Consider the following 15,974-nt stretch of genomic DNA (forward strand, 5'->3'; position numbering starts at 1 on the left):
GGGGGTTTGTACGGTGCGTCGACGATTCACAAGTTAGGCCAACGGGCTGGAGTCACCTCGAGGTGCTAAAAAGCACGGTTAGTAGTAAGTTGGCTTGGCACGCAGAGCAAGCGTACCTTTTCGATTCATAAGCGACCTAGGGTTGTTGTATGATCGTAGCCTACGCTACGCAAGGCGTGGAATTGCTCTCAGCGCGCCCTGGAACCTAGTTAGGGTCAGGTGCACACGTCACTTTTGCCCCGTGCGAACAGCCGGCGTCCTTACCGCTGAAATCTTCCTAGCCCGCGATCGCTACAACCGCCGCTTTGCAGCCGCGGCGATGAACGCTTGACACCCAATTCCCCCTACCGTCTAAGGGCAGCGAAGGGTGCAACCTTTTAAGAACAGTGGTGCAAGCTTTTAAACAACTAAACCTAAGGAGGACGGGCTTTACTTAGGAGTAAGTCCTGTGAACTTTGTGAAATCCTCCTCCTCCTCCTCCAACCGAAAGCATTGTAGGGCAGCATTTTGCAAACCGTGCATAAGAGGGTGTTTTTTTTTTCCCCTCTTGGATTTTCTTTCTTTCTCCCGGGACTTTCCATTGTCTTTCAAGTACCCCCCTTTCTCCTCCTCGCGCCACATAGGCATGACGTCACGAGTCCCCCCCCCCTTTCCTAGATCCCTTCCCATTTGCCTCCAGCCGCCCTCGCTACGTCACCATCAGCCCACAATTTAGCCGGAGCTCGCGCTCTCCTCGCCTTCCCCTTCTCTTCCTCTCCTCCAGCGGTGCCGCTTGGACCCGCCCCTTCGCCCTTCCCCGCCGGCCTCTATACAGCGTGACTGAGCCGCCGCCGCCGCTGCTGCCGCCTCCTTCGCTGTTGCCGGGATCCGTCGCTCGCTGCCTTAAGTTGCCCGCGGAGGCCGAGGACGCGAGGAAGGTGAAGCGGAGTCTTGCCAAGCCCTTCGCGCAGGAGCCAGGCCAGGTGGGGCCTCCAGGAAGGGAGGGAGAGCCGGGAGGGGAGAGGAGAGGGTGGGCATGCAGCTGTTGATCGCCAGGGCGGATGCTCCGTGCTTCGGATCTGCCCCGCGGGGAAGGGAAAAGCCGGGCGGAGCACCGCATCTCCGTCTCGGCCACCCTGCCGGCTACTTTGGAGCCCATCCTTCGGCGGGCCAAGTATCTCAGAGCGGATCCCGGCGTGGGGAGCGGCGGCCGAGGATTGGCTGAGCCCCGCTGACAGCCATCGAGGGCTGCTCGACAGGCGCCGGCCGGGGTGGGGATGAAGAAGCGGAGAGTTCAGGCGGGATTTGTGCAACCTGGAGAGAGCTCCGGTGCTGTGCGGGGCTCGCTTCTTCTCCCACCCACCCCCACCCCCGAAGGCCCATCGGGACGGGCTCCACGTGCATCCGCCCTCCCTTCGCTTTACCGTTATTGCTGGGCGTGCAGTGGCAAAAGGCGGGCGGAGAGGAGCCGAGGCGGCCTAGGGCGAGTTTCGAAAAGGAAGCCTGCGAACCAGTTGCTGCTTGTTTTCTTTACCCGGCAGAAGCGGCCAGCATTGCAACAAGTGCTGCATGCAGCGCCGCGCTCCGCGAATCTCTGCCGCAGCTGGAAGGCTGAGCGGCTTGGCTGGCTGGCAGGCACTTTGCACGCGGGCTGGTTTGCACTCTTAGCACAAGGGGAAGGCGAGCTCGGGCTTTGGAACCACAATTCCCAGAAGCCTTTGTCGCTGGTCGGGTTGGCTAGGGCTGATGGGAGGTGAAACCCAAAATATCTGGAGGGCACCGGGTTGCTGCTTCTGCATTAGAAAATAAGAGACAGTGCAGTGAATGCATTTCAGTCTTTAGAGGCTTGCTTTTTTGAACTAAGTCCCTATTGGAACTGGATGCTTGGGTGTGATGAATGTGCACGTTGGTGTGAGTTGGAGCACTTAGCCTTGAATTGACGTTGGCTATGGTGATTGGGACTTTTCAATAACAAAGTATTTAGACAGAGCTGAACTGGGTTTTGCAATTAAAGGATGATTGAATGTGGGTTTTCTGTTTGAGATCCCAGTCCAAACGTTGATGATAACCGACCTATAGCAATGTTTTTCAACTGTGTGGACTTCAACTCTCAGATGTTCCCAGGCAGCATGCAGGCTGGGGAACTCTGGGAGTTGAAGTCCATGCAGCTTAAAGTTACCGAGATTAAGAAACACCCCCGTCTATAGTCTTCAGTATAAGAATATATTAATGTATGATCTTAACCGTTGCCTGCAACCATTCAGTCATTCTGCTCCTTAAACAAGTCATTGAGCAAACTCTTCCAGGATTTATATACATGTAGTCCTTGACTTACAAACATTCATTTAGTGACCATTCAGAGTTACAATGGCACTGAAAATTACTTAATGGGCAGTTTTCATTGCAGCATCCTCATAGTCACATGGTCAAAATTTGAGCGCTTGACAACTGGCACGTATTTAGTTGCACTGTCCTGGGGTCATGTGATCACCATTTGTAACCTTTGCTTCCATCAAGCAAAGTCAATGAAGAAGCCAGATTTGCTTAATTACTGCATGATTCACCTAACTGGCAAAAAGGTTGTAAAATGGGGCAAAACTCACTGAACAGCTGCCTTGCTTAGCAATAGAAATGTTGGCCTTAATTGTGATTGTAAATCAAGGACTACCTGCATATGAATAATTTTCCTTGACTCTGGCAAATATCCTTAGTCAACAAACACATTTAGATTGCAATAGTATCTACATATTTCTGAGTTGTGCCCCAGTGATTGACGGAATTGCATTAAAGTAAACATGCATATGGTTGCTTTTCGAAACTCTAAATGTATCATCTAATTTACTGTATGGCTACAGATTGGATTGTCCTGATGTTAAGTTTTGTTGACATATCCGGCAAGCATTGTTCTATAAGCAGCACACTTCTAAAACTTGTTAATCATTTGTTGCTCAGATTGCAATCTCCATCAATCAGAAAATGCAAAAAGGTATTCATTAAGATGTATCTGTGGAAATACAGATTTAAAATGTATCTATGGAAATACAAACTTAAAAATCAGTCAGTGCTGTGTGGTTTTAGATGAAGGCGGATATCTCTACTTTCAGCAAAGAAGAGTTTTTGATTGCATTAAGGGAGATAATCTCATTAGACTGCATTGAAAAGCAAATGTGGTCTATCCATTCTCCAAAGGTGAATTTCTGTGTTTTGTAGGTGTACTTAATTGGGGCGTTATATTATTTGTTGGAGGAAGTGGGGAAAATTTTGAAGCAACATCTAGATAATTATTTTTAGTTGGCAGAATTGTATAAATACTTTGGAACAGATGTGTTGGTGCAGATATAATCAACAAATTGGTAATTTGTCTTAAGATTTTATGTTTAATTGAGATATTGTGGTTATGATTAGATGTTGGTCTATCTGAATTACTTTTCTTCGAGATTTACAGAAATAGACTGCCCCAAAGAGTGATAGCACTTACTAAATATTAAGTTGCTCTTGTTAGACGAAAAGAGAATTCTCTCTCCTCGGAGCTTAACTGCACCTGGACTCTTGCAATACAAAAAGTTTGGAACTGCATGAATCACAGTTTTGTAGTTTTGAAAGGTAACACCATTGCTTAGTCAGCAAGAAAGCTTGGTCTCATGATACAGTATAAGATCTGTCCTGACTTCTTTAAGAGAAATCTGCTGATTATGGGAAGTTTATTGCAATGAAAGAAGAGACCAGTAAGATAATATAGACCTGAGAGCTGATCTTAGGGTCCTGTTATACCATAAACACCAGAATAAAAGTATTGCTCGTGGTTGCTACTGTACTTAGGTAGGAAAAAGCACAAGAATTGTTGTAATGATGAGTTAAACTTGTAACAACAGTAGACATTCCACAGTCTTTTTCCCGGTAGCTCTAAGGACACCACACAAGTCATGATGTTATGCAAGGATAACTTCCACATTTTACTTGTGGCTGGAAAATGATACTTAGACGTTGTGATGGCACAAGGGCTGTGCAACCTGTAACCTGAGGACTATGGGCACCACTAGAGATTCAGTTGCATAATCCATCTGTCCTTAGCAACCTAGAGCTAAGGAGAAATTTCCTGACTGTTAGAACCATTAACCAGTGGAACAACCTGACTCCAGAAGTTGTGAATGCTCCATCACTGGAAGTTTTTAAAAAGAGACTGGACAACCATTTGTCTGAAATGGTATAGGGCAGGGGTGTCAAACTGCTGGCCCGGTGGCCTGATGCATCATAGCGAAACTGCACCCACCCCATTGCCGGCAATGGCAAAAAAGTCACGATATATTGTGACACGTCACGTGACATTGCGAGTTTGACACCCCTGGTATAGGGTTTCCTGCCTGAGCAGGGGGTTGGACTAGAAAACCTCAAAGGTCCCTTCCAACTCTATTATTGTTATTGTTAAATACTATTGGCCACCAGTAATAAACCAACACCCTCTGCCTCATTCTATGACTTTGATGCGTGTGTTCACTTATATTGCTCTCATTCATTTATTGCTAACCTGGTAATTCATCTATTCTATATAAATAAAAATGTAAATGTTCGTTTGTTCAAAATCTTAAATCTCCAAAAGTTCTTCACTGATTGCTTTGAAATTTTGACACAACGTTGCATTCAAATACGCACGTGTTTTTATATACCTACTATTATATAGATGTCACACCTGTGACAGGTAAAAACATGCTTTTTTTGAAAAACAGTGCCATCTGTTGGACGTAAACATATTACAAACGTGCACTTTCTCTTTTCTTTCTTTTCCATTTAACCAGACTGAGCCACAGCAACGCGTGGCCGGGTACAGCTAGTGTATAAATAAATATCAACCCTTCAAGGTTGTCCGGATCAAGAAACAGACTGCATAAGAAGACTAGAACTTTTTTTAAAAAAAACTAAGCAATTGCAACAGAATCATGCAAATCTGATTGTGACTTTCCTCCCCTCCTTCTCACACCTCCAATGAGTCAGGGAGGAGAAGAGCCAGGCTAAGGAGAAGTGTTGTAGGAGGAGTAAGAGACTATCGTAGGAGTCTCTTCCTAATTCTGTCTCCTTTCTTGGGGTTCAAGAAATGCTTGTGCTCTTTTTTGTGTGTAATATGAATATTTTCTCAAGGTTATCTCCAAAGTCTCTGTCTCAAAGGGAGAAAGTTGCTCTTGAGTTTAAGGTAAGTGAAAAATAGTAGTTAAATAGTTATTTGCAAAAACATTAATAATCAATTATGCCTTTGTCTCCATCACCCTTTAAACCAGGGGTCCTCAACCTTGGCAACTTTAAGATTTGTGGACTTCAACTCCCAGAATTCCTCAGCCAGCAAAGCTGGCTGAGGAATTCTGGGAGTTGAAGTCCACAAGTCTTAAAGTTGCCACGGTTGAGGACCCCTGCTTTAAAGCATTTTGTGTGGCTACACCTAGTGCAGCTTCTAGCATGATGTAGCCCTCAGCTCAAGAACATTTGCATACTTCTGACCTACTTAGGGATATCTTTCAGGATCCAGATGATTTTATAAAAAGCAGCTTAAAAGATCCATGGTTGGTTTCTTTATCAGAGGTATTTATTAGGTTTCTGCCTGCCATTCTCAGAAGGGAAGATACAGGGTTTTTCATCTATTTCTGCATTTCTGTTTCCTGTCTCAGTGTACTTGCTGGGTTGGGAGTAACTTTAAATGTATTTGGAGTAGTTTAGCTACTGAGGAGAAATGACATAATCCCAAGGTGACTATTATTTGCATAAAACCTGCATAGACATTCGGAAGGAAATAGTGTTTTGCCCCAGGTAATTAGCAGCTTTATAGTTGCATAATCCCTTTGTTAGAAATAAATGGCTTCATTTCCCTGAATCTGGGTTTAGATTAGAACAAGAAGGATAGTGCAAAATATTTAGCAGCTGGTAATTTTGTAATGCCATACTTATTAGACACTGATCAGGCAAGCTGAATAATAACACTGGACATAAGTGCAATAATTTGTGGGAAGAAATCTTCACAGTGCATAGGTCATGTGGATAATTTAATTTGTTGCATTCTAATTAAACTGGGGCAATTTTAGCTGTTCTTTATTTGGTTGGCATTAAGGACCTAATTTAGGATAATGTGTGATGAGCTAATATTAACTTGCTATATGTTTTCTTTCTATATGAATGACAGCAGCAGAACTTTTTAAAGAAGTCTGCCATCTCACAGAATATAAAATTGAGATGAGGCATTTCAAATACAAATTAATATTTTGGCCCACCTAAATTTGATAGAAAAAATTTGAGTAGTTCTCTTTCACCAATGGGGAGACTTTTCACCCTTACGTTGACATCAAATAAAATCTGGAGCAGGACTGGTGAGATGTGAGGAAGAGGAGAATTGCAAAAGGGATGAACTGTACTCTTGTTTCTGTACAAATCAAAGTCACTTTAAGCCTTTGAATTTCTGCCAAGGAATAGTGAATGTGGAATTTAAAATGTGATCCTTTCCAGCACCTAAGCTTATCCAGAGCTGCCAATAGCAGTGGCCCAGATCTCTTAAATTGCTTTGTAATGCACTGGATATAAATAATAATATTGACTTGACAAGAATTGGGAACCAGATGACAGTGCTTTTGGAAATCTACATTTAATTCAGATTTGTGTTTCATAGTTTGAAGGTAATGAAAGCAGAGATGACACATAGGAGGAGGAAGTAGGGAGGGGTGGAAAAGCTTAATGGGCATTAGGCACTGTAAGTGCTGTGGAATCTTGCATGAAGTAATTTTGAATAAGCAGGCTTCTCTTTATTGCCTTTTCACACCAGGATTTCCAAGACAGTTTTGATACTAGAAACAGAAGATCCAGGTGGTTCTTTTTGCACAATAGTAAAACTGTGATTTAGTACAGGTAGTCCTCAACGTACGACCACAGTTGAGCCCAAAATTTCTGTTACTAAGCGAGATAGTTAAGTGAATTTTGTATAGCTGGGTGGAGGAGTGAAGAAGCCATATACATAGTCCTCCACTTGCAACCACAATTGAGCTTAAAATTTCCATTGATAAACAAGACATTTGTTAAGTGAATTTTGCCCTATTTTGTGATCTTTCTTGCCACAGTTGTTAAATAAATCATTGCAGTTATGTTAGTAACACAGTCGTTAAGTGAATCTGGCTTCGCCATTGGCTTTGTTTGTCAGAAGGCTGCAAAAGATGATCACATGATCCCTGGGACAATGCAACCGTCATAAATACATGCCAGTTGCCGAGCATTCCAATTTTGATCACGTGACCGTGGGGATGCTGCAGTGGTCATGTAAAAAACTTGTCAGAAGTAACTTTTTTCAGTGCCTTTGTAACTTTGAACGGTTACTCAATGAATGGCTTGTAAATAGAGAATTACCTGTACAGTTCAAAATAGAAAAGGCATTGTCTGAGTAGATGACTTCATCTTTTTTCAAACAGCGTTTGAAGCAAAAATAAATTGTATTCTTCTTAAGGAATTGCTGGATGGGTTCCATAGAATCAACATTGCAGAGCCTTGAAATTCTGGGAAAGTAATGTTTGATGCATAAGAATGCAAGTAATATATGCCGAACAAACCTCTATTCTGGGGAACGTTGTTGAAGTAATGATGAACTCTCATGCTGATATTATTAGAATGAGAAGATCTATCTTTAGTAAGCCTAAGACTTGAGGTGATAATCTCTTTCTTTACACAAAAGGTTGACATATCATGCTAAAGCATATCTTCCTTTTTTTTTTTTGCTTTAATATGCTGTATATTGTATGCTGTATGAACTCAGTCAAGGGGTTTTTAATCCATGATTTTGGGGCTTGTGCAATGTGTGGCTGGCCAAATATTTATTTGTTTAATTTATATGCCACCCATCTCTCTACCCAGAGTGACTCTGGGCAGCTTACAATGTTTATTATATGTTGAATTGTGGCATATTCTTGTTAAACCAAACCATGCCCCGGTGTGCAATGTGAGCCAAGTCATGAGTTCTGTCAACGTTCGAGAAAATCTTGCCAGCCATACGGAATTCTTAACTTTGAACCTAAGCTGTAATGTCCTTGGTTTGGCATTAGTTTAGTATGTTGCGTTACAAAAGCATGGTTTATTGCTGAACTAGCAGAGTGTGATTTATCTAGGTTATGATTAAACTAAACATAGCTTAATGTTAGGTCCGGTAGGATAAGATACATGTCATTCCTCAATGGCATTTATTGACCTCAGGGATTTTAAAATAAGAACTTTTGAAATCGGAAGAAACTGGAAATATTGCCCGCTTATGTAAAATGTCACTCAGTACCTGCTTAGTTGATTTCCGAATCACATTTAAATGTTCTTTTTTAAAATATTGTCTGGTAACCAAGTGTTCAGATAATATATTTTCTTTCTCTAAACAGTTCTTTAGCTGGAATTTCCCCCTCCATGTGACAGCCTGGATTACCAGTAGGAGTTTGCTTTCTGTTTTGATGCTATTGTGTCCAATTTCCCACTTGTTTTAAAGCTGCAGGAACTGGTAGTTTCAACCATCCCATGATAGCACATTAAGTTTGTCTTACCTCTTACATGCAGAAGAACCACCGGGTAGCTAATGAAGCTGAGTGTCGCAATTTCCTTGTCTTCACATTTTCTCCTTAACAATAAATGGCAAGTTTTCACTTTTTAGTTATGCCTGTGTGGTGTGAGTATTGTTTTCGATATGTCTACCCATCTCTTTTAAAAAAAAACCAGCATGCACTGTCTTCGTGGTAGATGTGATAAATTGGCTGCTCAGTAAATGTTCTAGGACTCCTTGCTTTGCTGCGATTCAGCAATATATCTGCAGTTCTAAAAATTATAGTACATAACAGTGTTTCTGTTGAATAAGTTCCTTGCAGAGAATTGAGTTATTCCTACATCGATTCTTCAGATTCATTTGCAAAAAGGTCCTTCAGAGTACACGGGGTCACAAATAGCAGCATCCATCTACTGTGCAGCTCATTAAAACTGCTCTGTCTTTCTTCAGGATCATGCAGCTATTCCCAGGACCATTCAGGATACAGGGTCCTAAACTTTCTGCCATCGTGCTTCCCTTTAGTGTAATGGCAATGTACAAATTCCCCTAAAATAATCCAAATGCAGGCAGTCCTCGACTTACAACCATTCATTTAGTGACCATTCCAAGTTAGAATGGCACTGAAAAAAGAGACTTACGACCATTTTTCACACATGATCAGAATTCAGACACTTGGCAACTGGTTCATGTTTGTGATGGTTGCGGTGTCCCGGAGTCATGGGGTCACTTTTTGTGACCTTCTGAAACGCAAAGTCAATGGGGAAGACAGATTCACTTAACAACTGGGTTACTAACTTAACAACTGCAGTGAGTTACTTAACAGCTGTGGCAAGAAAGGTCATAAAATGGGGCAAAATCACTTAACTGCCTTGCTTAACAATAGAAATTTTGGGCTCAATTGTGGTTGTAAGTCAAGGACTATCTGTCCCTGAACACCAATGAACAATGAAAACAATACAATGACAATTTGGAAAATGTGGGTCTATTGTAGGAATGTTCTTCACACCTCCCCTGAACTCTGCCCACACATGCCGAAGGGAGGTGCACCTCACAGTTCGGGAAAACCTGATTGAGGAGTTTAACAATCAATAAGATCCCAAATTGCCCTATAAGTAATTGAGTGCAGGTCTTTTGATTCAGTATTGATGTGATTTCTGCATCTTGCATTGGTGAATAGTATACAGTAGCTGCCACATTTGCTTCTGAGATCTTTAGAGGCTGTTCTCATGGACAGCATGTTGCAGTTTTCAAGACCGGAAGAAACCAAGGTCTCACCAGATCCAACTGGCTCAGGAAGTGTCTGAGTTCACTTTCATCTCTTTCATAACTCATTTCACATCTATGGAAAGATACACCTCACCATAAGTCCAGGGATAACCGAGACTCAAGGAATACTTCAAAGAGGAAGCCTATTCTTTCAAGGAGAATCAGAAGCGAGTTATACCTCCATTGGTTGAAGTGTAAACCTGAAATGGAAGCTGGTTCTCCCTCCCTTTAAGACAGTAAACAATGTTTACAAGGTCATTCCTATCCACTTGCTTCTTGGTGGCGGCCCGAAAGGTTAGGAAGACAGGACTTGCTTAGAGCAGGAGTCTCCAAACTTGGTAACTTTAAGACCTGTGGACTTTAACTTCCAGAGTTCCTCAGCCAGCCATGCTGCTGGCAGAGGAATTCTGGGAGTTAAAAGTCCACAAATGTTAAAAGTTGCCAAGTTTGGAGACCCTTGGCTTAGAGCAGGCATGTCAAACTCGTGACGTCATGTGACATCGCACAACGTATCGCAACTTTTTCCCCGTTGCCGGCAATGGGGTGGGTGCAGTTTCAGCGTGGGCTGGCAGTTTGACATGCCTGGCATAGAGGAAAGGATGGCCATCTTCACACACTCTTTAAGAACCTGAATTTGGGTTAGATGGCTCTGGGAATTCTGAGGAATTTGGACGGGATTTTTTTCCCTCCCTAAATGGATGCTGTTTTTAATTGCAGGAATCATGTTTGCATTTATTGTTGCTGTAATTTTATAAAACTGCCCAGCGACATCTAGAATAGGGCAGCCTACAAGCTTACTATATCTATAAACTCTTGATTCTTCTTCAGAAAAACAGATCCCTAGCTTATACAAAGAGTTTTCTTAGCATTGAGATTCTCACTGAGGACCAAAAATACCTCCAGGATGATTTAATCTTTTTTGTCTCCCCCTGAAGACTTACTTAGAAACAAATGCAGGTTTATTAATTTATCAATTAATCTACTAAATACAGGTTTATTAATTAATTTACTTGTTTGCATGCTGCCTGTTTATTCCCAAAGGCTTTGGGCAGCTAACAGTATCAACATATAAAACAATTCCCCAATCCCAAATGCATATAAAAATAAAAAGATAAAACAGGTACAGCAAACCTGTAAAATACAAACCTGTACCCATGAACCTCATTTCAATTACCCCATGCCTTTCTCCTGTGTAAGACAAAACAAGTAGATCTTTACTAGTTTTCCTAAAGCCTAAGAGTTGGTCAAATCCCTGCCATGCAGGAGTTTTAAAGCCCAGGTCAGTGATTGAAAATAGATGATTTAGAGGCCCCATCTGGTGACAATTCCATAGGAATGGGACTTGACGTTTTTAATGTGATGGACAGGCAGATGGATAAAGGAGAAAGTGGTTGCTTAGATAGCAAGGAGATATATACAATAGGAGCTTAGAGGTGACAACCAACACCTTAAATTGCAACTGGCAGTTCAGTTTCAGCTCCTGAATCAATACTCTTCTATGGGGAAGGGAATGGCCTTGAAGGACAGAAGGAAGAGGTGCTATCAAGGCAGTGGATAGATAAAAGACGCTTGAACCTGGGTCAAGAAAATAACTTGAGAAAATAAGAGAAACCCTTCCCTAGTTCACAAGAAGATAAAAGGGAAGAAGGGTGAAGCACATAGTCCTGCAAGGTTCTGTTACTACAACTGTTATAATAAAAGTAGTACAGAACAGCATGGCATTTCTTACTTAGTCTAGTCTACCTCTTAAGGGCTAACAGCATATGACACACCAGTCATGGTTTGGGCAGCCATATTTTGTATCACCTACAGTTTCCAAATGTTCAAAAACAAAGGAGAGAGGCATTTCACAGAATACAGGTCTCCAGGTAAATCATCTCTGTCACCATCACCAGTTGAAATTGGGGATAGTTCAGAAGGTTACCCTAGTTGATGGTTTTAAAGCTGCTGAGAGATCAAGTAGGACTAGCAGGGTCCAGTCATTAAACATAATTCCCAAATGGAACCAATGCTGGTTCATTCTGTATTCTGGCTGAACTCTTGAGTGCCACAAATAGAAATAATTGCCTTCCTTAGGGTGCTTGGCAATTATAGGGCCACTACTTTCTCTACAACCTTTCTTAGAGGAGAGGATAGTTGGAGAAAACCTGAAGTTGTCCAAGGTCTCTTGAGCAGGGGGCATATATGGTTTCCTTCAGAACTGATTATTCTGATCCAATTCCTGCAACCATGGGACACCTGAACCAAGCATGAAGGGCAGAGATCCAACTGAGAAGTGGTCAGACTAAAAGTGCAGAGGGCCCTATTCAGTTCCTTTGGACTCACACATTCAAATGATCCCAGATCACACCACAAGACGGGATCTTGGTCATCCTTATTGACACTGTCCAGATGGAATCTCTTGAATGTGAGCCGTTGTGTCTGCCAAATGCTACAAGAATTGTTCATTCCAGGTGGTCCTGATGATCATCCTTTGACAAGAAACAAGTTGCCTTAGAAAGGGCTATAGGTGGTAATTGATCGATGCAGTTAGGAGAGTGAACTCTTTTCTTCAAATTACTGCTGTATAAGCTTAAATATGAAGTTCTGGCCATCCCAGAAGCTCCATGGTCTCGTGATTGCAATCTGGGTACTGGACAATCATCTTGCAGGTTGAAGATTTGCATCATCCTGCATTCATCTGATTGCCATTTGTGACCTTCTCTGCTGACTTCCCACAAGCAAAATCAATGGGGAAGCCAGCAGGGCAGATCATAACTCTGATAAGTCTCCCCCATCCAGTAGCAGCCATTCCTGGCCGGCGGTGCTCATGCTGTGTTGGCTACCTGCATACCCTTCCTGACTCAGCAGCGGCCACACGTGGCCACATCCACACTGCTTCGCCAGCCACCCACACATCTCCCCCTCCTGGCTGCAGCCCCTTCCTGTCTACTGGTTTGCTTGTGAGTCACCTGGAATTTGCAGTTTTCTGCTGGCAGGAAGTTGTGAGGAGGTCCTTACTTAATGACCTGTGATCCTCACTTAACAATGGCACCGGGCATTGCCAGTTTTCCCATTGCTAAGCAATGCGTTTACGTGATATGACATTTTCTGATCGCATTGCTTAGCAATGGAAATTCTCATCCCAATTACTTTTGTTAAGTGAGAATAAAAACTAAAAGGTAAAGAGGTCCCTGCAGATTTTACTTCAATAGTTGTTGCCAACTATAGGGGACGATGCTCATCTCTGTTTCAAAGGCCATTGAGGCAGCACTGCCCAAAGACATTTCCGTGCTCATGTGGGCAACATGACGTTACGGAGTGCTATTACCTTCCCACCAGTGGTAGCTATTTACCCTCATTTGCATGCTTTTGAACTGGTAGGTTGGCAGGAATTGGGGCAAGGATGGGAGCTCATCCCGTCGCGTGGCACTTGGGTCTCGAACCTGGATTGCCAGCTTTCCATCCAACTTGCCGCCCTAAGTGAGAATGACCTGTATTGAATTTAGTAATCAGTAATTTATCGAGTATCAGCTGACCTTCCTCTGTACCTAGTTCTGTTCACAATCAAGTGTTGATGGAATTAATGATGTCTTTTATATAATGCTTGAATGTAGCATTCCTCTGTAGTAAGGCTATGAAATTCCTGGGATTTTCTGCTAATCTGTGCAAGCTTTTAAATGTCACGGAGTATAAAGAAGCAACAAAGAACGTAAATAAGAACAGTGCACCGATGTGCCACTGTAATAAGCATTGTGTTGCTCAGTTGCAATCTGTGTCAATTAACTGCTTTCTCTCCCCCCTCCCCATATAAAATTGGACTCATGTTTAAAAAAACAACCACAAATTCATTTTTCATCTGTTTTGGTCTAGGCAAGAAAGACCTCGTTGTCAGGCTTTCTAAGCAGCGTACATTGGCCTTTTCTGTGTGTATAGTTTTATCCTAGGGATATTGTTGAGTGCCTAATAGAGAGACTTGGCAGTATTGCATCACTGAAAATGTACAAGTGGGATTTGTTCTAGCTGCACCGTTTATGCAAAAGTGCTACGCTGGAGCCTGTACTGTACGGATAGAGGCATATTGTTGCCTTGTCAGCTCGAAGCCTGTAAATAATTTTTCAGATTTTACATGGCTTCCTTCAGTTGCTCGACTCCCAAGAGCCACTGGAGACCAGAGGGGAGGGGGAACGCACAGAGGTAGAAAGGAAGAGATCAGTAAAAATGGAAAAACTTGCAGGAATTTATCCAGTCTAAATTTAATCTGTCCAACGCTGTATGCATCTGTATAGGGGTAGGAGCTGTGGTGTCCCACAGTAGCATGTACTACATGGCCCTGTCCTCTCTGTCCTTGTTAAATGATTCTTTTAATTAAAATATGTTTTTAAAAAAGAGGAAACTGGCAAATTGCAAAGGGGAACACCAGCTTCTAGCAGCATATTTACTGTAGAATGCAGATGATGGTCAAATCGACTCCAGTAGAAAGCAGATTTACTGGAGTGATAGAGTGCATCCCACATGACTAAGTCCACCTTTTGATAGATGGGGCCTCAAGATTGGCCATGCTTCTCTGGCAGATGTTTTTGTGAAGAGGCAAATCTCCCATGAATCTACTATGGGAGTGTTGCCTCACCGGCCCATAGATTCTACAAATTGTCCTTCATTAATAGCTGTGTAAATTAGCCAGACTTTGAAGTGTGCCAAGTGTTTAACCGTCTGCTGAGCTCTGTCATATTGATATTTGTTCAAAGCATCCTGGTTAGAACAGCATTTCACACGTTTTCCTTCCTTGCCCCAAACCGCTTATCAGAAAGTCCTTTCTATCCAAAGTAGGCAAAACACTTTTAAATCAATTTAAATGTCCTTTTTGTGACTGAGTAATGGGTTTCAGGTGTCCTTACCTAAAGAAAAATAACTTTTACCCAATTGAGGATAATTTATCAGGTTTGGCAAGCATGAACTTAGAATTTAACCAGCTCATTCAAAGTTTCAATCAATCACACAGAAACACACACCAGGTTTTGTAGGAACAATCAGCAGCCTTATCTTTTTCCTCTGCCTTAGTGACTTCTTGCAAGGCAGGGTATAAAGCAGTGTTTCTCAACCTTGACAATTTTAAGGCATGTGGACTTCAACTCCCAGAATTCCACAGCCAGCATTGCTGGCTGTGGAATTCTGGGAGTTGAAGTCCACATGCCTTAAAATTGTCAAGGTTGAGAAACACTGGTATAAAGCTTACCATTTCCCCACCTGGCAGAAGGCTGGGTCTGTTTCACTGTGGCTTTGATGGAAGTTTGCTTGTTTTGTTTGTTTGTTGGTCTTAAATTGAGCACTACCTGTACTTTGTGCAGTCCGATACAAACATGCATTGCTGAAGTTCAGTAGTTGTCTCAATTGTTTAGTATTTTGTTACAAATTAAATGGATGAGCACTTTCATAATAGCAGTCTAGCCATTTCTGACTTGAAGTGTATTTTGCAAATGTTATGTTCTCTGTTCTTCCTCAGTAGTGTGTTGAGTGTCATTTGACCTCGGGGGGCTATTAACCAGCATTCTGTCAGCAGTTACTTTATCTCATCTATCCATACGTTTTTCTTGTGAAATACGGAAGTGGTTTACCATTGCCTTTTGCACACTACAAAACGATGTCTTTGCTATTGTCATTAAAGTAATCATCCACCCCCATCATCTTTCTGTACTGTTGTTGGCTAATATAGGTGTATAAGCTGGGATGACCCTCAGCTACTCACCATACATGCTCGCTGTTCTTCATTCGTCCATCCCAAGAGCATTCCCACCATCACAAATGGGATTTGAAGTGGGAATGTAGCTTCATTTCCTATTAAATATTCACAAAATACAATCCTGATTGGTAGACTACTGCTTTATTTCAGCTAACAGAACGACACAATTGCTTTCCTCAAAAGGGCTGGCTTCTGTGAGTGAGGTCTACATGAGGATAATTCCCGCTATGCCTCTCTTCAAATATGCTTCTGTTTTTCCTAGGCATTAAGAAAATATTGTTTCTAAACAGATTCCCCCTGATAATTTCACTCTTCACTAACTTCTGCTTTTTTAAAAAAATGCAATTTAAAGTCTAGCAAGGTTGAAAAGTAGTATCCTTGGGACAGATAGCAGGCTTGATTTTTGTTTTTTTGTTTTTTTTTTTTCTTCTTCTTCTTCTTCTTCTTCTTCTTCTTCTTCTTCTTCTTCTTCTT

The 15,974-nt window shown here is 42.2% G+C and overlaps 1 protein-coding gene across 1 annotated transcript in view; it reads left to right on the top strand.

The window, feature by feature from the left end:
- The first annotated feature begins 844 nt into the window (after nt 1-844).
- ELOVL5 (ELOVL fatty acid elongase 5) overlaps nt 845-15,974 on the top strand; it is a 49,372-nt gene continuing 34,242 nt past the window's right edge. Inside the window, exon 1 of the mRNA XM_015821221.1 lies at nt 845-962. The gene's annotated coding sequence lies outside the window, so the exon portion shown is untranslated. The remainder of the gene's footprint in view (nt 963-15,974) is intronic.

This window comes from Protobothrops mucrosquamatus, unplaced genomic scaffold, assembly GCF_001527695.2.
Source record: "Protobothrops mucrosquamatus isolate PMUCROS unplaced genomic scaffold, P.Mucros_1.0 scaffold1278, whole genome shotgun sequence".
NCBI classification, from domain to species: domain Eukaryota; kingdom Metazoa; phylum Chordata; class Lepidosauria; order Squamata; family Viperidae; genus Protobothrops; species Protobothrops mucrosquamatus.